This window comes from Rhinoderma darwinii, chromosome 5 (genome assembly GCF_050947455.1).
Source record: "Rhinoderma darwinii isolate aRhiDar2 chromosome 5, aRhiDar2.hap1, whole genome shotgun sequence".
Classification (NCBI taxonomy): domain Eukaryota; kingdom Metazoa; phylum Chordata; class Amphibia; order Anura; family Rhinodermatidae; genus Rhinoderma; species Rhinoderma darwinii.
The window spans coordinates 48,697,816-48,723,850 of record NC_134691.1 but is presented as its reverse complement, the minus strand read 5'-3'; the positions used below and the strand labels follow the sequence as shown (position 1 = coordinate 48,723,850).

The 26,035-nt window shown below is 45.3% G+C and overlaps 1 protein-coding gene across 2 annotated transcripts in view; it reads right to left on the bottom strand.

Moving 5' to 3' along the window:
- CPQ (carboxypeptidase Q) overlaps nt 1-26,035 on the bottom strand; it is a 485,238-nt gene that overhangs the window by 97,357 nt on the left and 361,846 nt on the right. The window lies entirely within an intron of this gene.

Sequence of the window (26,035 nt, the reverse complement as noted above, 5' to 3'; positions counted from 1 at the left end):
GGGACTTTCAGTCCCCCGTTCTCCCTATCAATGCCAGCGATCACACATGTATCCCCAATCCTGTGGATAGGGGATGCATGTTATTTGTAGGACACACTATAGGTCGCATTTTTTTTGGGGGGGGGGGCTGTATGGCGTTCCCTGCAGGGGGGGGCGCTGTATGGCGTTCCCTGCAGGGGGGCGCTGTATGGCGTTCCCTGCAAGGGGGGGGGGCGCTGTATGGCGTTCCCAGCAAGGGGGGGGGGCGCTGTATGGCGTTCCCTGCAAGGGGGGGCGCTGTATGGCGTTCCCTGCAAGGGGGGGCGCTGTATGGCGTTCCCTGCAAGGGGGGGCGCTGTATGGCGTTCCCTGCAAGGGGGGGGGCGCTGTATGGCGTTCCCTGCAAAGGGGGGCGCTGTATGGCGTCCCCTGCAAGGGGGGGCGCTGTATGGTGTTCCCTGCAAGGGGTGAAGCTGTATGGCGTTCCCTGCAAGGGGGGGCGCTGTATGGCGTTCCCTGCAGGGGGGGGCTGTATGGCGTTCCCTGCAGGGGGGGCGTTGTATGGCGTTCCCTGCAAGGGGGGGGGCTGTATGGCGTTCTCTACAGGGGGGGCTGTATGGCGTTCCCTGCAGGGGGGGGCTGTATGGCGTTCCCTGCAGGGGGGCGTTGTATGGCGTTCCCTGCAAGGGGGGGCGCTGTATGGCGTTCCCTGCAAGGGGGGGGCGCTGTATGGCGTTCCCTGCAAGGGGGGGAGCGCTGTATGGCGTTCCCTGCAAGGGGGGGGTGCTGTATGGCGTTCCCTGCAAGGGGGGGCGCTGTATGGCGTCCCCTGCAAGGGGGGGGGCGCTGTATGGTGTTCCCTGCAAGGGGGGAAGCTGTATGGCGTTCCCTGCAAGGGGGAGCGCTGTATGGCGTTCCCTGCAGGGGGGGGCTGTATGGCGTTCCCTGCAGGGGGGGCGTTGTATGGCGTTCCCTGCAAGGGGGGGGAGCTGTATGGCGTTCTCTACAGGGGGGGCTGTATGGCGTTCCCTGCAGGGGGGGGGCTGTATGGCGTTCCCTGCAGGGGGGCGTTGTATGGCGTTCCCTGCAAGGGGGGGGGCTGTATGGCGTTCTCTACAGGGGGGGCTGTATGGCGTTCCCTACAGGGGGCGGCTGTATGGCGTTCTCTACAGTGGGGGCTGTATGGTGTGTAGATAACGCCATACAGTCCCCCTGTAGATAACGCCATACAGTCCCCCTGTAGATAACGCCATACAGTCCCCCCTGTAGATAACGCCACACAGCCCCCCCTGTAGATAACGCCACACAGTCCCCCCCCCCCTGTAGGGAACGCCATACAGCGCCTCCCCCTGCAGGGAACGCCATACAACCCCCCCGTGTAGATAACGCCATACAGTCCCCCCTGTAGATAACGCCATACAGACTACAGGGGGGGCTGTATGGCGTTATCTACAGGGGGGGCTGTATGGCGTTATCTACAGGGGGGGCGCTGTATGGCGTTATCTACAGGGGGCTGTATGGCGTTATCTACAGGGGGGGCTGTAAAAAAGGCACTATCTACAAGGGGGGGGGGTTGTGTGACACCCAGGGGAGGGGGGGCCCCAGTCAAAAGATTGCTATGGGGCCCAGTCTTTCCTAGTTACACCCCTGGTCTTATGACTAAGGCTGGGACTACACACACACACTTTTTGTTGTCCACAGAATTACTACTATGAGAACTTGCAACTTTCATGCATTTTTGGTGGCATCTTTGATTTAGTGTCATTTCGTATATTTATTTTTTCTGGTGTTCTTCCAGTCCTGTATAGAAGCCTATAGGAAAAATGGCATAACTAGAGAACGCTGTCTTTTGAAAAAAATGACACTGAACCCAAATCGCAACAAAACAAAATCCTGTGTATGTAGACTTTTTTTTTATTGGTACTATTTTTTGGTATATACAACTTTTTGATCACTATTTATAAAAAAAAAACTGAGGGCTAAGGAGACCAAAAAACAGAGATTTGGACGTTGTCATTTTTAGTTTTTTATGGCGTTCACTGTGCGAGTTAAATAATGGTATATTGTATTAGTTCAGACTTTTACGGACGCGACTAATTTTGTTAATTTTTTGATTTTTCACATTACTTTAGGAGAAATGGGAAAAGGTTTTTTTTTAACTTTTAATTATTATTATTTTATTCACTACTAATAGCTTTATTAAACTTTTTTTTTTTTACACATTTTATTAGCCCCCTCTATCGTTAGATTGCTGGTACAATAAACTGCAATACTAAGTGCAGTATATTGTAATTTTTACAGGCTTCTGAGTGAAGGCAGTCCTAGGGGCCTTCATTAGGCCCCTCGGATGCCATGACAACCATTGGCACCCTGTGATCTCTTTTCAACGCCTCAGATGCTGCAGTCACGCTTGACCGCAGCATTTGAGGAGTAAACGGCCAGGAACAGCGTGATCCCTGCTCCTGGCTGTTAGTCCCGGGTGTCAGCTGTAATACACAGCTGACACCTCCTAAGTATGGAGCGCACTCAGTCCGTGAGCGCGCTCCACACTTCCCTTTAACGCTCATCACATACATGTACTTGATAATGCGGCAAGTGGTTGAAGTAACATCTGACCGCAGCGTTTTTGACATAAAAAGAAGTCGTGAAAAACCCCAAACAAAACGCCATTGAAATATGCAGCAAAACGCTGTGTGTGAATTCATCGTTGGCACCAGACAGAGGACATGTGTGATTGTCCCTTACGGAGAGCAGAGGATCGGCAACGACTAGGACCAATGGGTTTATCTCATTGCATTGGTTATGGGCTACAAATGTAGGTATGGTTTACATGGCTTATTCATTTGGGTTCTAGTGTGATGTGCTAAATTAATGGTTTAACTTCAGTGTAAAAGAGGCAGTTGTTAAAAAAGTATTGATATAATGAGACAATTTAGCTCAGGAACAATATACGAAAGAGCAAAACTATCTGATTTCCAAAAGCTCCGTCAGAGCGATCTTCATAAAATGATTCAGCAAATGCAGATTGCTACATTATCCTGAAAGATTTACCTCATCCCTATTTATAAAGCAAAGTACAAAGAAAATAATTACAGTTAATACAGTGATATTGAGAGGCCTCCTAAGGAGTTCTTTTATAATATAGTACATTGAGATCATAGACCGCAGCTGGACAAATAGCCGACAAGCAAAGGGCACAAGGAATAATTGACATCGACGCTAGTAAACAACACGGGGAACGCTGAGGACAGCAACTATAGGAACAGCTGCACACGTAGTGCGGATACATGTGGGCAATTAACACAGCATATGTTGTTGTATATGTGGCAAGGACATGCCGAGATCCAAGTCAGACAACGGATGTCAGACAGATGTTGGCCAATATTTACAGACTGAATGATTACCCTGTTTAGTAATCCTCTGAGGGCGAGGCAGAGCAATGCTGGTACTTCTCATATGAGCACACAGTAAAACGCAGCATGGCACTGACAGTATATATAGATATTTACAGCAACAACACAATTAGGGATTCTAGATCTTAACAGTACAATAAACCCGCATGTGAATTATACATTTTGTTATTGCCTGCATCATTGGAATTGCCAGTATTTTCTTCACTAAAACATTTCTTTGGAACTCATTAAAAAAGTTCCGGATGCTGAAAATACAAGGGGGCTCATTTATAAATAATGGCACGGACATTGGAATATAAAGTGGTGGAGAAAATATTTGCATTTCCTTTTTTAAACTTGGTAAACAGTTTTATGAAAATGGCACAGGCGTGCATCACATGCAGGGTCGAACTGCTCCACCAAATTACCAGAGGATCTTCCGGTGGGGTGGCTCTGACACAATAATGTGTCTCTAATATACCAGAACCCCAAAGGTTCAGCAAAAGACAACCACATTTGGAGCTATGCCACAGGGCTCATGGATAATGAGACTGTCACAGAGCCTGCAGAGGATGGCGTGTACCCACCAAGGGATTTGACATAAGGCTTAATCGGGGAACAGAGTCTAAAGGAGCCTCAGGTATTCACCCTTTAACCCCTATATAGGGATCTGGACTTCACTGTTGAGGAACCCTGGGTCACTACCCCCAGAGTAGTCCCCCTTGGCAATATGAAACATAAACAGGCGTAGTACAAGATTAGGAAGACAGAATGGGAGGTCAGGTATAGATTTGACGTGGGGCTAAACAGGGGAGCAGAGTCTAAGGGAACAACAAGTATTCGCCCTTCAACCCTATACAGGATTCTGGACTCACTACTGGGGAACCCCAGGTCGCTATCACCAGTGTAGTCTCCCATGGCAACGGCCAACGTAAACAGTCGTGGTACAAAATCAGTAAACAGAATGCAAGGTCAGATATAACAAAAGTCAGGGTGGCTGGCGGCACCAATGGTTGGTTGAGCCAAGAGTCAGGACGGATGGCAGCGTTTTGTGATGAATCACTAGTAAGAGGTCAGAGCAGGCGGCAGGCAAGGATCGTCAGGTACAGGTAGAGGTCAATCACAGGAAATCAAAACAAAGTATAATTCAGGGAATTACTATACTAGTTAGGATGAACCTAATTGCTCAGACAAAGTGTCCAGGAAAGGAAGGTCCCTTTATACCTAGGGAAAGCCGGGTAGCAGATTTGGCACACACTGGCCTTTTAAGACTTGAGGGACAGCGTGCGCACTAGGTACACGGTGCCTACCAGAAGCCAGGGTATACTGTGAGGGGGTAAGTATATATCTGAAGCGGCGGACTGCATCTATGAGTTGACTCACAAATAACTTATTATAGTACTCGGTTTCCTAGACCTCAGTGAATGATTTAAGTCAGTTGAAAACCAATATAGAATTCTTCCTCCAAATTCACTGTGGTCCATGTGCCATTTTAGTAAACATGGTGCCAATTTAATAAAATCTCCTCCACTTTCACCAAATAGAACTACTGGTCAAAGGACAATGTGGCAGATTTATATAGATTTATTAATACTGTCTTAAATTTAGACAACTTAGAATTAGACTTGAAGCGCCACATTTTTCACTTTGGCTTGATGCTAAATTTGGCGCATCTTTAGGGTATGTGCACACGACAACGCCAAATACGTCTGAAATTACGGAGCTGTTTTCAGGAGAAAACAGCTCCTGAATTTCAGAAGTTTTTACAAGTGCACACGTTTTTTCGCGGCGTCTTTTACGGGCGTAATTGGAGCTGGTTTTCATTGGAGTCAATGAAAAATGGCTCTAATTACTCCCCAAGAAGGGTATGTGCACATGACCTCTTTTCAGACGTAATGGAGGCGGTTTACGCCTCGAAATACGCCTGAAAAGACGGCTCCAATACGTCGGCAAACATCTGCCCATTGCTTGCAATAGGTCTTAAGATGTTCTGTGCAGACTGTCATTTTACGCGTTGCTGTCAAAATACGACGCGTAAAATGACGGCTTGTCAAAAGAAGTGCAGGACACTTCTTGGGACGTTTTTGGAGCCGTTTTCTCATATACTCTATTGAAAACCGCTCCAAAAACGGCCGTAAAAAATGCAGCGAAAAATGTGAGTTGCTCAAAAAACTTCTGAAAATCAGGAGCTGTTTTCCCTTGAAAACAGGTCCGTATTTTCAGACGTATTTTGTTAATCGTGTGAATATACCCGAAGTGTCCTGCACTTCTTTGCCACGGGCGTAATTTTACGCGCCGTCTTTTGACAGCGACGCGTAAAATGACAGCTCGTCTGCACAGAACATCGTAAGACCCATTGCAAGCAATGGGCAGATGGGCAGATGTTTGCCGATGTTTTGGAGCCGTCTTTTTAGGTGTAATTCGAGGCGTAAAACGCCTCCATTACGTCTGAAAAGAGGTCGTGTGCACATACGCTTAGGCACAACTGTCTAACTTCATAGCACCTATTGTTTGGCTTATTTTAGACCAATATCTAGCAAAAATTTTGGCGCATTTTAAGCCATGCCCCTTTCTGCTATGCTACATCCCATTATCGGATTTCTCGCAAAAGCGCCTAATACACTTTAAAAATATGGTGCACGGCATGTGTGCCAGAATTCTGGCTCAATCTGATAAATAAACCTGCCCCAATGTGTCCTAAAATTTTTATCAATTTATAGCTATTCAGTCAAATATAATTTTACACAGAATAGAAAAAGCCATAATGCTGGGTCTACATACGGAGATGTGTTCTGATAAGGCAACTGTGCACTGCTGGTCGGTAAATGTCAATGTTAAGAAGAAGAAAAAAAAATAGTTGTTAAGCCTCATCCACATGGCCGAATTATGGCTCCATACATCCTTCGAGTTGTACAGAGCAGTAGTACAGCACCCATAGAGGACTATGGAGCTCTGCTGTACCTGTATATACCTCCAATTTCATTGGAAGGTTTGCATCTAGGGAATACCATCTACGAAAGATAGTACTGTACAGAGCACCACACTGCGGCTCACGGAGTGCCTCCAATTCCGTAGTACAAAGCCACAGGGATGAAGTGCCACCGTACAACTGCTGCATAATGCCTTAGGCTATATTCACATGAAAGTTCACAGCCAATTTGCATCTCTGCGGGACCCATTTTCACGGATCCCTCATAGACTTGAGTCTATTGAGGGATCTGTGAAAACTGCCAAAAATAGGAGATATTTTTTTCACGGCCCGTTAAAACGGTCTGTTAAAACAACGGCTGTGTGTATAGCCCCATAGAAGTACATTGATATTCATGCAGCCATGTGACGGCTGTCTGAATAAGGCTTTAAGGAAATATACATATTAGTCGAAAATATGTTTTTTGGAGATTTTGGGTCTTTATATCGTGGTAGTGGCCATATTTAAACCTTTTTGTTGGCAATGAATAAATCTTTCCATCATTGCTTGTAGGCTTACAAATGAAATACGTTAGATTGGCTTGATATCTGTGACTGTGTGAGGTCGAAATGTCTGTAATGCAAATCTAAAATCATGCCGGAACAAATAAGATTGGAAAGAAGGGAACAAATTGATGAAGTGTGGTGATCTGGTGCAATAAACTATTGTTCCGAGGAGAAAACACATATTGGATTATTTAGTCCAAGACGTGAGCAATCTCCACACGTATGGGCAGTTAATGAAAATCAGACAGAGAATGTTTCAAGTTGTATTCTTCCCCTGGACCGAGTGGCATGTCTTCGTCGTTGTTGTTGTTTGCCTCGAGTTCTGCTGCTTTCATTAACAGTATAATGTAGTGCGATCACAATAGGCTGCATTTACATTTGTATGGACTTCCAAGATCAAAACCAAGACAAGTAGCACAGAGTGCAACTTGTCAGTCATTAAATTGTCTCTGGTTTTAACTCCTACATATGCCTACCTTCAGTGGAGAGCAAAAAGTTTGTGAACCCTGTGTAATTATGTTTGTCTGCAAACTTATAATTATTAGCTATAATAATTATAATAAAACCAACAGAGTCATGTGAAATGTCTTTATAACCCAAGTTTTTAATGAGCATTTCCCAGTTAATTGTATTTATACAGGACTCAATAAGCATCATCAGATAAAAAATAAGGGCTGGCGAAGTGCTGAATCCAAAGAGATATTGGCTTTAGCTGGCACTGTGCAGTGTCTATGGAGCTTTTAATGTTTTTCCCCGTGGCACTGCAATGGCCACAATAATGATGCATATCAGATTTAAAGGCTATGTAAACCTTTGAAATCGATTGTTATTAAAAAAAATTGAAATAAAATTGTATGTCAGTGTGTTTGGTGCAACTTTCAAATTAGTTTTTATTAAAAATTATTTTTACTTTTTGAGATACCGCTGAATCCTGTATCCTATAACAGCCAGGTCCTGTTAACTGACAGGTTCAGTGACAGCGGGTCCTGTGTGTCTCTGACATGCAGGATTCACCTGTTATCCATCACATCTAAGTTCATAATTTAGATGTGATAGATTACAGGTGGATCCTGCATGTCAGAGACACGCAGTACCCGCTGACCGTGAAACCATCTGTCCCACGGACCTGACAGATTCAGGTCATAGTGAAAAATACAGCAGCTCCGTAAAGAAGTGGCCGCACTGCCGTCCTGAAAGGAGTAAGGGGAGGCCGCCATGACAGGTATAGGAGGGAGTAGGTGAGGAAAGGGTTAATTTGCTGAAGTTAATATGGGGAGGGTTTAGAATAGTGTAAGGAGGTGGGAGGGGTTGGATGGGAGGAGTGGGGTGGTAACGTGGTCTTCCCGCTGTTTTCCTCAGTGCGTTGGAAGCAGTGGGAAGAAGTACATCAAAATCGAGAGTTTTACCTGTTGTCGATGGCGTCGTTTGAAGGTCTCGTGGAGCGGCTCCGGGCTGCGGCCGAACAGGAGGATCCAAGCTGGCTGGAGGCTCAGGTGACGAGACTTGTGGGGTTGCCTGTGCCACAGGTGTCCGTTGCGAGGTGTGGCGCACCTCCCCTTACGATGTCGTCCCCCACTGTATTGGACTTAGCGGTGGGCAGCTCGTTAGTATTCAGCCCCCCTGGCAGCGGGGGGAGCATTCCAGGCTCCGGTTCCCCTGCAGCTGTGTTGGCTCGCCGGCCTCGGCGTACACGCCCGCCGGCGAGGCTTACTCCGGAGGAGGTCCCGCGGGATCGGCGCCACAGGGGAAGCCCCTTCAGGGTCATTGCAGGCCGGTCACCAGGGAGAGCTGCATCCCCTAGGCGGTCCAGGCCTGGCAGGAATCCCCAGCCGCGGCGGTTCCCAGCGGTTGAGGGGGGGGCAGCTCCTGGCTTCCCAGCTACGCCCCCTCTGTCTGGTGTTGTGCATGAAGGAGGGATGTCAGCAGCCCCGCCTGGTGATGTGCTAACCAGGGGGCTGGCTTCTTCAGGGGAGTATCACGGGTGGTTATGAACCCGGATTTTCGTGGCGTGCGGTCTGCGGTGTGCATACCGGCTCATGGGCGGCAGGCAGCCGGCCCTTTCAACAACAGCCCTCTTCTGGATGTTGGCCTCTCGGGTCAGCCGTCTCGGGGATCTCCTTGCCATCACTGCCTTTGTGGGCAGCGGCCGCGGATGGCGCCTGAAGAATTGGAGGACGGAGAAGTGGATGAGCATCAGTGTGTTCAAGTCTGTCCGGCAGGCGGGATTACAGCACCTGAGCAGCCAGGTGAGTGTTTATCTGCTTCTTTAAATTTTCCTGCTATTTTAAATGTCGGGGAAGTCGGGGGGGGGGGGTGTCGGGCAGCGCGGACGCGTACGGGTCTTCCGGGGGGGGGGGGTGGTTATGCCAGGGGGGGTAGCGGAGGTTCAGCAGAACTGAAAGGCTGCCTGCGCGAGCTGGTTGAAAAATTGGATGGGTCATGGGCACCTGTTGCGTCTGTGGTGTCCCCGGTAGCGGTTTTAGGGGGGTGACGAAGCCGGCGGTGGTTAGACAGCCTCAGGTCACGCCATAGCGGACTCTGCGGGGGTTGTGGCGGTTTCTGTGCAGACGAATGCTTCACAGGATGGGGACAGGGTTCGGCTTGATGATAGGGCATGGGGTGAAGTCTATGTGTGCTTTGAAGGCCCACTGGGGGCGCATCTGAAACAGGAGGTTCGTCAGCGTATTTGGAAGGACGAGTACGTGGAAATATTTTCTCTTCTTCCCCTGGCTAAATTTAATTTGGATAAGGGAAAAAGGGATGAGAGCAAGAAGGAGGAGGAGGAACGTCGGCATTATTGGCTCATTCCGCAGACGTTTGTTAATTGGCTTCAGGCTTTCGCTATATTGGCTAGCGTGATTGGGGAGAAGGCGCCGGACAATTGTTCTGCCTTTTTTTGTTATTTGGATTCTATCGGGGAGGCGCAACGTATTTTTGGGGGTCTGGCGTGGACGCGTTACGACGAGCAGTTCCGGCAGCGGAAGGCGGTGAGGCCTAGCATTAGGTGGGATCAGAAGGATGCTGCGTTATGGACTGAGGGTAACTGCTCCAGTTAAGCCGGGTCAGTCCTTTCCAGGGAGCGGTGGGTCTGCGGGGCAGGTCGGCCAGTCCGGTCAGGGTTCCGGTTCGAAACTCGTTTTTTGCTGGCAATTTAACGACGGCCAATGTAAATTTGGAGCAACGTGCAGGTTCAAGCACGTTTGTTCTAATTGCAGCGGGTCTTCCCATGGTGCGTCTAAGTGCTTGCGAAAGGGCAAGAGAGGGGGCAGTCAGTCGGGTTCAGCTGGTCAAGGGGGTAACGCCGGTGCAGTTGTAAAGGATGGCCCCCTTTCTAAGTAGATATCCGGATAGGGCTGGGGCAGGTTTAATTTCCGATGGTTTCAGTGTAGGTTTTGTTATTCCCCCTCCCCCATACGAAGTTCCAGTCACTCGTCGGAATCTTCTGTCTGCTTACCAGCACTCCGATGTGGTGTCCGAGAAAATCCGGAAAGAAGTGGCGTTAGGTCGCATGGCGGGGCCTTTTTTGGAGCCGCCTGTAGCTGATCTTGTGGTTTCCCCGTTGGGTGTGGTGCCTAAGCGCGAGCCTAACAAGTTTAGCTTGATACACCATCTCTCTTTTCCCAAGGGCTCGTCAGTTAACGACGGCATAGATCCAGTGTTATGTTCGGTGGTGTATGCGTCTTTTGACAAGGCGGTGGGTTTAGTTAGGGCAGCGGGGGAAGGAGCACTGTTAGCAAAGACGGACATTGAGGTGGCGTTCCGGCTTTTGCCGGTACATCCTAATAGCCAACGACTGTTGGGTTGTTTTTGGGAGGGGGAGTTTTTTGTCGATCGTTGTTTGCCCATGGGTTGTTCCTAGTCATGCGCATATTTTGAGGCCTTTAGCTCTTTTTTGGAGTGGGTGACGCGGGAGGTTGCGAGGGTGAATTCCGTAATTCCCTACCTCGATGATTTCTTATGCATTGGTCCGGGTGGATCCTCGGTATGCGCTAATATCCTGTACGTTTTGCAGGGGGTCATGAGGTATTTCGGTGTCCCTTTGGCTCCTGACAAAACGGAGGTTCCTGTTATGGTTATTTGTTTTTTGGGCATAGAAATTGATTTTATCGCGATGGAATGCAGGCTCCCGGAAGATAAATTGAGGGCTCTTCGTTCGGAGGTGCAACAGACGTGTCGTCTCAAAAAGATTACGTTGCGCAACTTGCAGTCCTTATTGGGGAAGTTGAATTTCGCGTGTCAAATCATGCCTATGGCCAGAGTGTTTAGTAGACGTTTTGCTGCTGCCACTGCGGGCTTGCTAGCGCCACATCACTTTGTGCGGTTGAGCGCTGAACATCGGGCGGACTTGGGGGTGTGTAATATTTTTTTGGGGCGATACAATGGCCGGTCCCTCTGGATGTCCGGGGCTCTCGACTCTGTCGACTTGGACTTGTTTACAGACGCAGCTGGTGGGGGTGGATTTGGGGCTTATTGTGGTGGTCGGTGGTGTACAGTGGGGTGGCCGTCCGAATGGGTTGAAGGCGGTTTGACGAAAAACTTGGCCCTGCTCGATCCATTTCCCATCGTGGTCGCTGTGACCATTTGAGGGGGTTAGCCTTTTTCACTGCGACAATCTTGGTGTGGTATTGGCTATCAATAATATCTCTGCATCCTCTACCCCGGTTGTTCAGTTGTTGCGGCATTTAGTGCTAGTCTGTCTGTCCTTAAATGCTTGGGTGGTGGCGGTACATGTGCCTGGGGTTGAAAATTGTGTTGCGGACGCTCTTTCTCGCTCGCAGTTGGATTGTTTCCATTAGCTGGCGCCTGGAGCGGATTGGATCGGCATGGCTTGCCCGGATCATCTATGGGAGCTGGTTTCACTGCAGCAGAAGCATTAATTGAGCGGTCATTGGCAAGGTCTACGTGGGTGGCATATGTGGCTGGCTGGGCTCAGTGGGAGCTTTGGGTGACATCGTTGGGTGACGTCCGGTCTGATCGGGACAGGTTGGTGGCTGGGGGACGCGTACGAGTCTGGTTTTTCTGTGTCTAAGGTGAACAAGTTTCTGTCCGCATTAGCGTTTGGTTTGAAATTGCGTGGGTTCAAGGATGTAACTAAGGCATTTTTGGCGTGTCAAGCGTTGAAGGGGTTACGGAGGGGGAGATTGTCGATTGATCGTAGGTGGCCAGTTTCCTTCCGGCTTCTCTGCTCCTTAGGCACAGCGGTGAATGATGTATGTAGTTCGGTTTTTGAAGTACGTTTGTTTCGCCTGGCTTTTTCGTTAGTGTTTTTCAGGGCGTTTAGACTGGGTGAACTGGTCTTTCCAAGTGTGTCGCGTGTGGGCGGTCTTTGTCAAGAGGACGTGGAGTTGTTTGACGATAGAGTGGAGATTGTGCTGCATCAGTCAAAAATGGATCAAACAGGCCGGGGCATGAGAATAGTGTTGTTTGCTATTGCGGGGTTGGCAATGTGTCCAGTTCATTGCTTTACTGAGTTGGGGGTACAGGTCGGGTTAGCGGGTTTTCCTTTGCTTCGTCACGAGGATGGGTCTTTTCTATCTCGTTTCCAATTTAGTGCAGTGTTTAAACGATGTTTGACTGCAGTTGGGGTGTGTGCGGCAGATTATTCTTCGCATTCTTTCCGTATTTGCGCAGCGACAGAGGCGGTTCGATGGGGGTTGGATGACGCAGGGGTGCGGCGTATTGGGAGATGGGAGTCTAACCGGTTCCACACTGATGTTCGCCCACATCTGATATAATGCTGTTAGTAGTGCCAGGTTGTTGAGTTACGTCACTTATGAATGTGGTGCTTGTTTGGATTATAAGTGTATGCGCGTGTTTTTCTCTCATTACAGGTTCACGCCCTTGTCTTGTATGGATATTGGGGCACTCCTTTGTGCATTGGGGCGCCCTGAGGGCGGATGTTCGCCCTGATGGCCGACAACTTAGGATTCCGCGGGACGACGCTATCCTGCATTGGCTGGAGTTTCGAGGCATGGTCTGGAACAGGGTTTTACCCGAATTTCAGATTTATGCACAGCTGGACCGGGTTCCTGAGCTCTTGGTGCTGCATGTCAGGGGTAACGACTTGGGTGTGCGCCCATTTCGTGCTTTGGTGAGGAACGTTAAGCATGACTTGTTGTGCTTATGGGCTTTGCACCCGGGCTTGGTCACAGTGTGGTCTGATATTGTGCCGAGAAAAACGTGGCGTTATGCCCGCTCCGTTGAAAGACTTAATAAGGCCCGAATTAAAGTGAATAGGGCGATTTCCGCATTTGTGACAAGGAATGGGGGAGTTGTGGTTAGGCACAGGGATCTGGAGTCCGGGGAAGGTTGTTATTGGAGACAGGATGGTGTGCATTTAAATGAAGTTGGGATGGATTTATGGAGTTTGGCCCTGGCAGAGGGGATTGAAAGAGTGGTGCAGGTGTGGAGGAGCTCACAGGCTTGAGGTGGTCAAGGCCTATTTTGAATTGGCGGGGGGAGTCCTTGAGGTTGGTCAGTAAAAACTGGTGGGGGGGTCGCATCAGGGGTATGCGTCCCCCAAAAATATGTGGAAGGCTTCTTAGGGTGTTACCCCTTTGAAGTGCTTTATGGGCAAAGCCATCTGCAGAGGTGAGCGGTGCCTCCGAGCCGGGTTACGGCTGGAGGTAAAAAAACAAGTGGTGGTGGCAGATGGCTATTCTAATTTGCAGTAACCTCAAGGGCTTCCCCTGGTTATGTTATTGGTTTTATATATTGACCCTGTTAGGGGTCTGTTGTCTGTGTATTTGGAAGAATTCCAATTTTTGGGGAATTCTATGTTGATAAAATGTTTGGTTATGAAAAATTTATTTTCTGTAAATAAATAATAAACGGCTGCTGTGGCCATTAAAATCCAACCTTGGTTTCATGTGTTGTTCTTTATTAAGGGGTTTAAGGTAAAATATATATCACACGATTCTACTTATCCAAGTCAAGAGAATATAAAGCAGCTGTACTTCAAAAAGTAAAAATCATTTTTAATAAAATGTATTTGGGAAGTTGGACCAAACAACACTGATTAACATTTTTATAAACGGTGTTTACCATTTTCAAAGGTGTACATATTCTTTAAATAGCAATTTCAGTTTGACATGCTATACCATACCGAGACTCATTTAGTCTGAGCAGCTGAAGGAGCCTTCACATGAGTCCACTTGGAGAGGTAGAAGTGTGGAAACAGCTCACATGCGCACCTTAGTATAAAGCACGTGTAATCTTTTAGTCCATGCTCAAAAAAACAGGGGAACCTTTAGTAGGTGCAAATACATTCACTAACTTATTTTTGGAAGGGCATCTTATGGATGTCCTCAAATACGAGATCTGTCTGATAACAGAACCTGTCAACTGTCACCAGTTCATTTGAGCCAAATTTCCTACCATATGTCACAGGCGCTGTCACGCTGATGAGGTCAGTGTAATTTATATCCCAATCCATTTTTTACTTTAGAGTTATGAGCCATTTTTCTATTTAGGCTAATTATGCTATACTAGCCAATGGGGCCGTAATGCCGGGGTTTCACAGCGTGCGGTGCCTGTGTTGGCTGCGTGACACTGTCCAATAAGTGTCAAACAGCGTCTGGCGATAGAAGCTGAGATCACGCTGTGCAGGGAAGGGGAGAATATGTGTAATGCTGATAGAACAGTGACATACAGTCAATACAGACACTGCCCCCAGTGAAACCTCAGCGTTACCGCCCCTTTGGCTAGTATAGCCAAATTTGCATAATAAGAAAATGGCTTATAACTCGTAAAGTAAAAAACGGATTGGGATACAAATTTCACTGACATCATTAGTGTGACAGCGCCTATGACATGAGGTAGGGGATTGGGCTTTACTAAACTAGTGAGAGGTCCTCTTTAATAATGGGGCATATAGAATTAATAGAGGAGGGAAATCCCTCTCTCGGGACCCCCTTTATTAAACAGAGTGGAGAGCTACTACAAAGAGCAGTTATCCCTCTGAAGGACCCGGCTTGTCTATGCATTACATAGTCGGCCTATTGAATTCAATGGTTGCAGAGTAAGACTTCACTTATGCTGCAAGGGAAAAGAGTACTCACCAACAGCTTTCCCTGGCGATAATAGCGTATAGTAGCTTAGTTTAGTTAGAGTTAGTTTAGTTAGAGTTAGTTTAGTTAGTGAAGATGAATGCGGTATAGAGAGGAGGAATCAGCAGCTATTGGATGCGGCCAGTTTGTAGAATGTGGAATAAGCTAAGACTAGGGTATAATGGTAAAACAAATTATTATAAGACAATTTTACGGACACTTGACTAATAACTAATGCACTAAAAGAGCATGAAAGTTCTCCACTGCAGATATATTTTGCAATGAGTTTGGAGTCCAGCAGACCGCTTGTACACAAATAGATGGGTGGGCAAAGTAGGCAGCTCAGTACCTAAGAACAGAGGGTAGGATGGAGGGCTGGAGAGGTCACCATCGTTGGTCCGCAATTAGTCTTTGCTTTTTTTTTGCCTAGGGCTCCTGACACTTTGCGTTTAATGTCTAGTTAATTATGACCAGTGGTCTACAGAGAAGAGGAAGAAGGTCACCTTGGAGTCACTGAGCTGAGGAAGGAATAGGGGGTAGGGCAGGTCCACCATATGTGAAGTACATTACACTCAATACTTAGCCCGTGGAAGATTCTACTTAGCATATAGCTTTAATAAAAACTGCATCTAATAGGTAAACCAATCACAATTCCTTTTTTTTTTCTTGAAAAATTCTGTTGCTCCCAGTTTATTATGTAGGCAAGTTGTGTTCGTAAAAAAATAGTTTCACATTTGGTATTGCCAGTCCTTCATATTTAGGTGATCTAGTTAAGTATGTCAGCCTCATCGTGACCCTTTTTTCCACCCCATATTAGGTCATTAAAAATATTCTCTATTGTTTTTAAAACTTTTCATCGAGATTGACGCATTTATCATGACATACAACACCAAATGATAAAACAATACAAATGATCATTTATTTTATGTCCCTACCCTAGATTTCATCCTCTATATCAGAGAAACCAAGTTAAGGTCACTATATAGACAGGGGTCCTCAGATATATGAAGACCCAGGTACTTAAAATACCCCTGGTAATCAAGAATCTTTAATTAATCCCCCCCCCCCCCAGCACCATAAGTGGATTTAAGGGTAACAAAATTGATTTACTCCAGTTTATACAAAACCCTGAAAAGCCCCAGAACTCCTCAAAGGTTTTCCGAGTTACACAAAAAAATTAGCAGATCATCTGCATAAAGTGAAATCTTGTCGTCGCCCCCCCCCCCACTATAGCCACCCTTGGATGTCCTCTAATTCTAATGACCAGTGGCTACATTAGCAATGCAAAGAGTGAGGGCTTATTCACACGAATATTGTATACGTCCGTGTGATGGCCGTTAAAACAACGGCCGTCACACAAATGCATGAAAATGGGTCCTGCACAAGTGCAACTCGGACGTGGAGAAACTGCAGTTTTTCACGTTCGAGTTTGCACTCAGTCGTGTGAATTTAGCCTAAGGGGGAGAGGGGACAACCTTGTTTTGGACTCCCCTAAGCTCAAAATAATCAGATTGTAGATAAAGATTTTAATTTGTCAAACACTTGTTCAAAACCCTATTGACCCAGAATTTCCCTGATGTACCTCCACTCCACACAGTCAAAGGCTTTAAAACCATCCAGTGGCAGTATGGAGCGGAGACACCCTTTCCCATTTCACTGTATGTTAACAAATACCTTATGAAATTACAATTTTGAATGATACTGCAGATACTAAAATGTTATCTTTCAAATGGAAATAAACGGAATAAAGCACTTTCAAAAATATGTTGTTCTTTTGTAAATATGAAAGCTAATTGCTAATGAATTCAGAATGAGGATCTGATACAAGGTTCACAATACCTGACAGTATATACTCTTAGAGGAAGAGCATTATGCAGAAAGGTTCTTCAAAGTGAACCGTCAAAAACCTATAATTTAGAAAATGATTTTCATGAATTGAATGTTAGAGAGAGCAAAGAAAACAAGAACAGAATAGAAACCATTCACAACAAAGTTGACTATCATTGTATAAGTATAAATAATACTGCAAAACAAACAAAAAGATGAAGGGAGGGAGACATTATAAAAGTCGATGTACAAGTTGCAACACAACAACTCAAAAAAAACCACCATTAACCACAAGTGTTTTAAATAGACTGTAACTAGAGAATATATATCAAGAATATGATCTAAAAATCTATAATGATAATAATAACTACCAGGATTGTAACATAACTACCAACATGCCAAATGATACAAAGTTACCAAAAGGTTGTTTAAAGATTCGATGTGTTCATGAGCAGATCTCTAGAGAAGTGCTTTAAAAACTATGAGGCGGACATCACTGGTGAGGTGCCATCCATGAGGAGGCAAGGCATGCCCCCTGGATTAAGCAAGACCGTTTCTCTTTCCCAGGACACAGGACTTCTACTTAGCAAATCCCTTCATCCAGGAAAGATGGTTCCTTTCTTTTTGCGGCCGAAGAGGTGAGACCGTGGAGACAGTTGTCCTGTCTGGGGGCACTGTGGCTGGTACGGAGAGCACTGAAGCTTATACCTATGGGACTGTGGCCAGCACTGGTGGCACTCCACATATCCCTCTATTTAGATGTCGACCACTGGCGAGGGCCAGGCATTAGTATGGTTTTTTTTTTTATACCTTCAAAGAATATACATATCTCGTTTTCAAATTTTTTTTTTGATCATGTCAGTTAAACACAGTACTTTGCAATGGAACTAATCATTGAAAAAAAGGCATTCACACTGCTAATTCATGATCTGTGTTTATACCCCGGTACAGTACCGTACTAGAGCAGATACTATAAATATCTAACAAAAAAATATGTTAAAATGAGGGTTGATGGACCTTTACATATCAATTAAAAAAATGTCTGTGCAGTGTGTGGTGCAGGACAAACATGCGTTTCGCGTTTGCTTCGTCAGGAGGTGTAGCTAAACAATGGGAAGCCAGCTCATTACATTTAAATTCTAGCCCAATGAGGAAAGTGGGATTCGATCACGTGATGGTATTAGGCTTAATTAGGACCTGATGTTGGCGAATGCTCAGAGACTCATTTGCAATTAAATCTTTCCGCCATCATCGTCATGGTCCGTGAGTGTGCAAGGACGTCACCAGGGGAGCCACCCCCTTTGCACATGCATGGTCCACGACAATTTGGTAGAAGATTCCATGGTGTTCTTTGAATCATCTCTGAGCCGTGCACCGCCCACTTAGGCCCTTCACTAGGTTTGACACAGTCTATCTGTTTTCCTGGAGTGTTTTCCTTAAGCTTTTTCCCTTAAAATAAAAAAATACCTGTAAACCTGAATACAGGAGGTAAACTTGTATGGAGTAATTTAAGATTTTTAGGATAATCTCAGTTATCTTCGACCAGTAGACCTCCACTCTTTTAGGAAAGGCTTGTGAAACATGACTGAATAGATTTGTGCCCATTTGGCTACAAAAGCGTTTTACAATTCTCTAGTATAATTCTTTATATCGCCATCAAGATTTCCGTTCACTGGAATTAAAGAATCCAACCCCCCAAACCTTACAGTTAGTATGAATTTGGGTATTATTTTCCCAGCATTCATCATATGTGTCTTTACTGTCCTTGCCCTCTCCTTCCGTTCCACTTTTTTTCTTTTACATTAGGTATGCCTCTGCCACAACCGCTTCCCAGGTCCTAAAAACACTTTCTTGGATTAGTAGGAAAGTAGAAAGCATTTGTAAACTCAGGTAGGAAAACTCAAATGTTGCATCCACATGGGAGGCTAGGAATGTAAACTTCTTTTCTTGGGGTTTTCTTTATTTCAACAGAAGAAACAGTCAGGCAAAAAACATACACACATGTGGATAGGTTATCGAAACAAAGAAATATAATGTATTACTAGCATAAAATTACTAGAACTAAGTATAATAAATATTCTTATTTCTGTTTAAAGAGTAATGCACTGACGATGCGATAACACACGAAAAATCTGAGACTATATATATACACACACACACACACTATATATATATACATACACACGCACACAAGTACACAATATAAGGCCTAATGCACACATTCTTGTCCTTTTATACGGCCTCAAAAAACACGGACTGTACACGGACAGCTTCCATGTGCGGTCCGTTTTTCTTTGACGGACCTTTGAATAGAATCGGTGAGACAGATCCGCGAAAACTGACACAAATAGGACCTGCTCTGAGTTTTGCAGATCGGGCACATGGATCCCCAAAAAAAACTGATGTGTCCATAGCACCACAAAATTGAATGGGTCAGTGTGCTATCCGTTAAAAAAACAGATAGCTCCCTGACGAAAACAACAGTCATGTGCATGTAGCCTAAGGACAAAAGTATTGGGACAAACCTCCTAATAATTGAATTTTGGTGTTTCACTCAGTCCCTCTCCCACAGGTCTATAAAATCAAGCACCTAGCCCTGCAGACTGCCTTTACAAACATTTGTGAAAGAATGGGTCATTCTACAGAGCTAAATTCGACCGTGGTACAGTAACCACTGCTCCAACAAGTCAGTCCATGAAATTCCCCCACCTAGATATTCCACAATCTTGCTATTATTGTAAAGTAGGAACCACATAAACTCAGCCACGAAGTGTCAGACCAAAGTTACAGAGCAGGGTCACCAAGAGCGACGGCGCATAGTGCATAAAAGTCACTAACGCTCTGCGGACTCAATAACTGCAGAGCTCCAAACCTCCTCTGGTATAAACATCAGCACAAAAACTGTGCCCGGGAGCTTCATGGCATGGGTATCCACGGCTGAGCAGCTGCATGAAAGCCTTGCAACACCAAATACAATACCAAGCTGGAGTTGTGTAAAGCCGCCACTGGACTGTGGAGCAGTGGAAACGTTTTGTGTGGAGTGATGAAACACGCTTCTCTATCTGGTCGCCTGAGGGACGAGTCTGGGTTTGGTGATTACCAGGACAACGTTACCTGCCTGACTGCATTGTGCCAACTGCAGGGGCGTCGCTAGCACCGGACCTCCGAGGCCCAAGCCCTGGATCTTTGGCCGGTGCCCTGGATCCCTGGGCGACTGCCGCTACAGGGGTCGCAATTGTGACCGGGCCGTGGCCCCCGCACCGCTATAGAAATTTACTGTAGTAAATAGGGCCTGTGTGATAAAATACATGGGGCCCAGTTACTATAGTAACAACACATACTTACCCTCCTTCCCAAGCGCAGCGGAAGTCTTGACGTAGAGCTGGGCCCTATATCTAATTCTATCTTGTGTGATACTGTCTGCGGAGCCACTGTATCTAATCCTATCCATAGCTATAGCGTCGTAGTGCTATGGATATGCTGCATCTCTCTCTCTCTCTCTCTCTATATATATATATATATATATATATATATATATATATATATATATATATATATATACACACATAACAAAAAGACAAGAGATTGGAAGCTTGAATGCTTGAAAATGCTTCCATTGAGGAAGTGAAACGTTGCATTTGTTGGGTGAATAAATTTCACTTTTTTTCGTGAGTGCTGCTTCCATGCTCTTGTCTTTTTGTTATACATCATATAGGGAGAAGTCACTCCTATCATTTGAAGCTTAGCATCGACCATTTATTTGGTGATCTGCACTTGTGTTGCTCCTATCCGCCTTACTATTTTTTTTATATATACACATATATACACACAAACACATACATACGCGCACACACTTTTTTGGGGGGATAAACATATATTAGTACAAAGATACTTACTGCTGGGTCCCTGTATCTAAGTATCATGTGTGATACTATCTTCTGGGGCCATGTATCCAAGCCTATCATGTATGATACGGTCTGATGAAACAAGGTGGGTATGTGGGACTACCTACAGGAGACTGCATGGCACTGTCTACAAGGAGGATGTATGGCAGGGGGACTGTGTGTGGAACCATACAGGGGGGTTGTGACACTATATAAAGGGGGGTCATGACACTGTATACAGGGGTATTGTGTGGGGAACGCTCTACAGGTGTCTTTGATTAGAGCTCCGAGCCATAACTTTGCTTGGGGCCCCAGAAATGCCAACTTTGCCCCTGAGGATTAGTACAAGGATACTTACTGCTGGGGCCCAGTATCTAAGGCTACATTCACATGAGCATGACAGATCTATGTGCGGAAAAAACGTGCGTAAATCTGGTCGTGTGCATTGCGTTTTGCATCAGTGTGCTTTGCGTGTGGAATGTGTTTTTCACGCATTTGCAAGCACTTCTTTTTTCAGTGTAATTGATGCCTGAAACTCAGACAGCACATGGGTGCTGTCCGTGGTTTTTATGCACCCATTGACTTCAATACGCGGCTGGGTGCGTGAAATACACCAATATAGGACATGCAGTGAGTTTCATGCAATGGATATGCTGCATGAAAACTCACGCATATGTGAATAGCCCCATTGAAATCAATGGGTCTGTGTGCTGTGCGTTGTTTCAACGGACGAGAATCACGCTCGACTGAATGAGCCCTAAGCTAAACATGTGTGATACTGTCTGCTGGGGCCATGTATCTAACCCTATCATGTGTGATACTGTCTGCTGAGACAATTCTATCCAGCGGTGTAGCTATAGGAGCCTTAGTCTTGTAGATATGCGATCTGCTAATTTTTCGGGGTTGTGCCCCTGATCTTTTAAGACCATAGCAACGCCCCTGGCCAACTGTAACGTTTGGTGGAGGAGGAATAATGCTATAGGGCTGTTTCTCAGGGGTCGGCCTAGGCCCCTTATTTCCAGTGAAGGGTAATGTTAAAGAGGCTCTGTCACCAGATTTTGCAACCCCTATCTCCTATTGCAGCAGATCGGCGCTGCAATGTAGATTACAGTAACGTTTTTATTTTTAAAAAACGAGCATTTTTGGCCAAGTTATGGCCATTTTTGTATTTATGCAAATGAGGCTTGCAAAAGTACAACTGGGCGTGTTGAAAAGTAAAAGTACAACTGGGTGTATTATGTGCGTAAATCGGGGCGTTTTTACTACTTTTACTAGCTGGGCGTTCTGATGAGAAGTATCATCCACTTCTCTTCAGAACGCCCAGCTTCTGGCAGTGCAGATCTGTGACGTCACTCACAGGTCCTGCATCGTGTCGGCCACATCGGCACCAGAGGCTACAGTTGATTCTGCAGCAGCATCAGCGTTTGCAGGTAAGTAGCTACATTGATTTACCTGCAAACGCCGATGCTGCTGCAGAATCATCTGTAGCCTCTGGTGCCGATGTGTCCTCGCTCGTCTGACACGATGCAGGACCTGGGGAAGTGACGTCACAGCGTGATCTCTCGAGAACACGGCTGTGTCTGCACTGCCAGAAGCTGGGCGTTGTGTAGAGAAGTGGATGATACTTCTCATCAGAACGCCCAGCTAGTAAAAGTAGTAAAAACGCCCCGATGTACGCACATAATACACGCCCAGTTGTACTTTTACTTTTCAACACGCCCAGTTGTACTTTTGCAAGCCTCATTTGCATAAATACAAAAATGGTCATAACTTGGCCAAAAATGCTCGTTTTTTAAAAATAAAAACGTTACTGTAATCTACATTGCAGCGCCTATCTGCTGCAATAGCAGATAGGGGTTGCAAAATCTGGTGACAGAGCCTCTTTAATGCTTCAGCATACCAAGACATTTTGGACAATTGTAGCTTCCAACTTTGTGGGAACAGTTTGGGGTTCGGCTCTATCCTGTCCAGCATGACTATGTACCAGTCCATAAAGCAAGATCCATAAAGACCTGGTTAAGTGAGTTTAGTGTGGAAGAACTTGACTGGCCCGCATAGAGCCCTGACCTCAACCCCATCCAACACCTTTGGGGGTTCAAAAGTTTGGGGTCAACCAGACAATTTTGTGTTTTCCATGAAAACGCACACTTATATTTATCAAATGAGTTGCAAAATGACTAGAAAATATAGTCAAGACATTGACAAGGTTAGAAATAATGATTTTTATTAGAAATAATAATTTTCTCCTTCAGAATTTGCTTTCGTCAAAGAATGCTCCATTTGCAGCAATTACAGCATTGCAGACCTGTGGCATTCTAGCTGTTAATTTGCGGAGGTAATCGGGAGAAATTTCACCCCATGCTTCCAGAAGCCCCTCCCACAAGTTGGATTGGCTTGATGGGCACTTCTTGCGTACCATACGGTCAAGCTGCTCCTACAACAGCTCTATGGGGTTGAGATCTGGTGACTGCGCTGGCCACTCCATTACAGATAGAATACCAGCTGCCTGCTTCTTCCCTAAATACTTCTCGCATCATTTGGGGGTGTGCTTTGGGTCATTGTCTTGTTGTAGGATGAAATTGGGTCCAATCAAGCGCTGTCCGCAGGGTATGGCATGGCGTTGCAAAATGGAGTGATAGCCTTCCTTATTCAAAATCCCTTTAACCTTGTACAAATCTCCCACTTTACCAGCACCAAAGCAACCCCAGACCATCACATTACCTCCACCATGCTTGACAGATGGCGTCAGGCTCTCTTCCAGCATCTTTTCAGTTGTTCTGCGTGATCCAAACACCTCAAACTTCGATTCGTCTGTCCATAACACTTTTTTCCAATCTACCTCTGTCCAATGTCTGTGTGCTTTTGCCCATATTAATCTTTTCCTTTTATTAGCCAGTCTCAGATATGGCTTTTTCTTTGCCACTCTGCCCTGAAGGCCAGCATCCCGGAGTCGCCTCTTCACTGTAGACGTTGACACTGGCGTTTTGCGGGTACTATTTAATGAAGCTGCCAGTTGAGGACCTGTGAGGCGTCTATTTCTCAAAGTAGAGACTCTAATGTACTTGTCTTGTTGCTCAGTTGTGCAGCGGGGCCTCCCACTTCTCTTTCTACTCTGGTTAGAGCCTGTGTGTGCTGTCCTCTGAAGGGAGTAGTACACACCGTTGTAGGAAATCTTCAGTTTCTTGGCAATTTCTCGCATGGAATAGCCTTCATTTCTAAGAACAAGAATAGACTGTCGAGTTTCACATGAAAGCTCTCTTTTTCTAGCCATTTGGAGAGTTTAATCAAACCCACAAATGTAATGCTCCAGATTCTCAACTAGCTCAAAGGAAGGTCAGTTTTATAGCTCCTCTAAACAGCAAAACTGTTTACAGCGGGCTAACATAATTGCACAAGGGTTTTCAAGTGTTTTCTAATCATCCATTAGCCTTCTAACACAGTTAGCAAACACAATGTACCATTAGAACACTGGAGTGATGGTTGCTGGAAATGGGCCTCTATACACCTATGTAGATATTGCATTAAAAACCAGACGTTTGCAGCTAGAATAGTCATTTAGCACATTAACAATGTATAGAGTGTATTTCTGATTAATTTAATGTTATCTTCATTCAAAAATAAGTACATTTCTAAGTGACCCTAAACTTTTGAACGGTAGTGTATATATTCATATATATATGTATGAGAAATTCTGTTACGATGAGAACAGGGAGATGAACAGAGAGCATGAAGTAAAGACGGTTGGTTGATTGATTGTCTGATTGACATACCAGCCATCCACCTTTGTAATAAAGCATCGAGCGGGAAAGACAGCACAACATCTTTGATGTCCAGTACTAAAGGAAGCATCTTCAGTGATGTGACAGAGGTCAGAAGCTGTAAGACAGTGGACGGCTTAGGATCAGAAATCTATGAGGAAGAATGAGAAGTTTCTTCAGGGGTGTGCTGAGAATAAGGTGACACGTATTTCAGAACCTGGTAAAGGTTGAGGCTGTGCAAAACAAGAATATATTGTTTTATACACAAGTCATGCAGTACACGGGACAGTATTTTATGTCAGAGGGAGGTTAATATCTAGTAGACTTTCTGTTGCCAGGGAAAAGGACAATGTTAGTGGCTTTAGAATATTTTTTGGAATTATATCAGCAGGTTACCACAAATAACATTTGCAATACATTGTCTGAATACACAGAGAGAGCTGCGTCTCCTACCATACACGTTAATAGCTGTCGGCCAAATGCCTCAAACTACCAATAAAAGGTCTGCCGTGCGTGCATCTTTATTTAAATGGGGCAAGGGAATAAATCGCTGACAGGCACCTCTGTTAGCAGCTTATTTACCGCGGGAGCAAAAGACTGAGTGTGTTGAAAGCAAACATTACCGACCCATTCTTTACCCCAAAAAAACTGCTGCTGGGGCGGTCAGGAAGCCCCTACAAACATTAAATTATCGGTCAATCCCTTTATGAGAACATTATAATCTGAACAAAGTATTGTAATAATCTCTTACGCCATCTCTATAAAAATAATACATCCCCCGCTAGATTCTGTGATATCTAGAGGAAGAGTTAGGCTGGGGGTAGATTTGTATGGACAGTTGTTTATATGCTTAATGTTTCACAATATGTGGAGTAATCCTGTTCCTAAAAAGACTCCCCAAACAAATCAGACCACAATAAATACATCTTTAAACACAAAATGAAGAACATGGGCACCACATCCCAATATACTAAACTAGACCTGCTGGATATTTGTATGACATAAGGGCAATATAATGCCAAAGCTGCCTTCATGGAATGTACTCCTTTGCTTTTTAAACAAAAAAAAAAAATGAATATAAAGTAATTGTTCAATATAAATGATCTTCAATATCATAATATATTAATGAGGGTTTATAATGTGGTTCGGGGCAAAAACAATTGTAAGACCTTAGAGGAACCTAGGGAACATGAAAAAAGGGATTTTCTATGTTTTTGTAAAAAAGGTTGTCTTATTATGACAGCCCCTTTTTAGTTTGAAGATAACCATAGGTCTGGCTTCAGAAACTCCCAGCAAAATGGGCTGTTAAATATACTCCTCAACATTGAAAATGCAACACCAAGAAGGGCAAGTCGAAAGGTGCACGGAGGTGAACCTCTGCACGGACGGATCGTCTTATTGGAAGAATGGCGCATAGTGATCTATTCTGTACTGCAAGTGAAATTGGACGTCACATCCCAAGCCTAGGGCGGCAACAAATATCGACAAACCATTAGAAGGCGTTTGCACGACATTGGGCTACAAGCCAGAAGACCAGCTACAGGTTTTCCATTGACCACACTCTAATACAACAAACAAAAAATAAAGAAAAACAAAAATATTCGCCCAAGTAGGTGGCAGGTAAATTTTATGACAAAACACAATTTGTCTATAAGGCAAATAACCCTATTCTC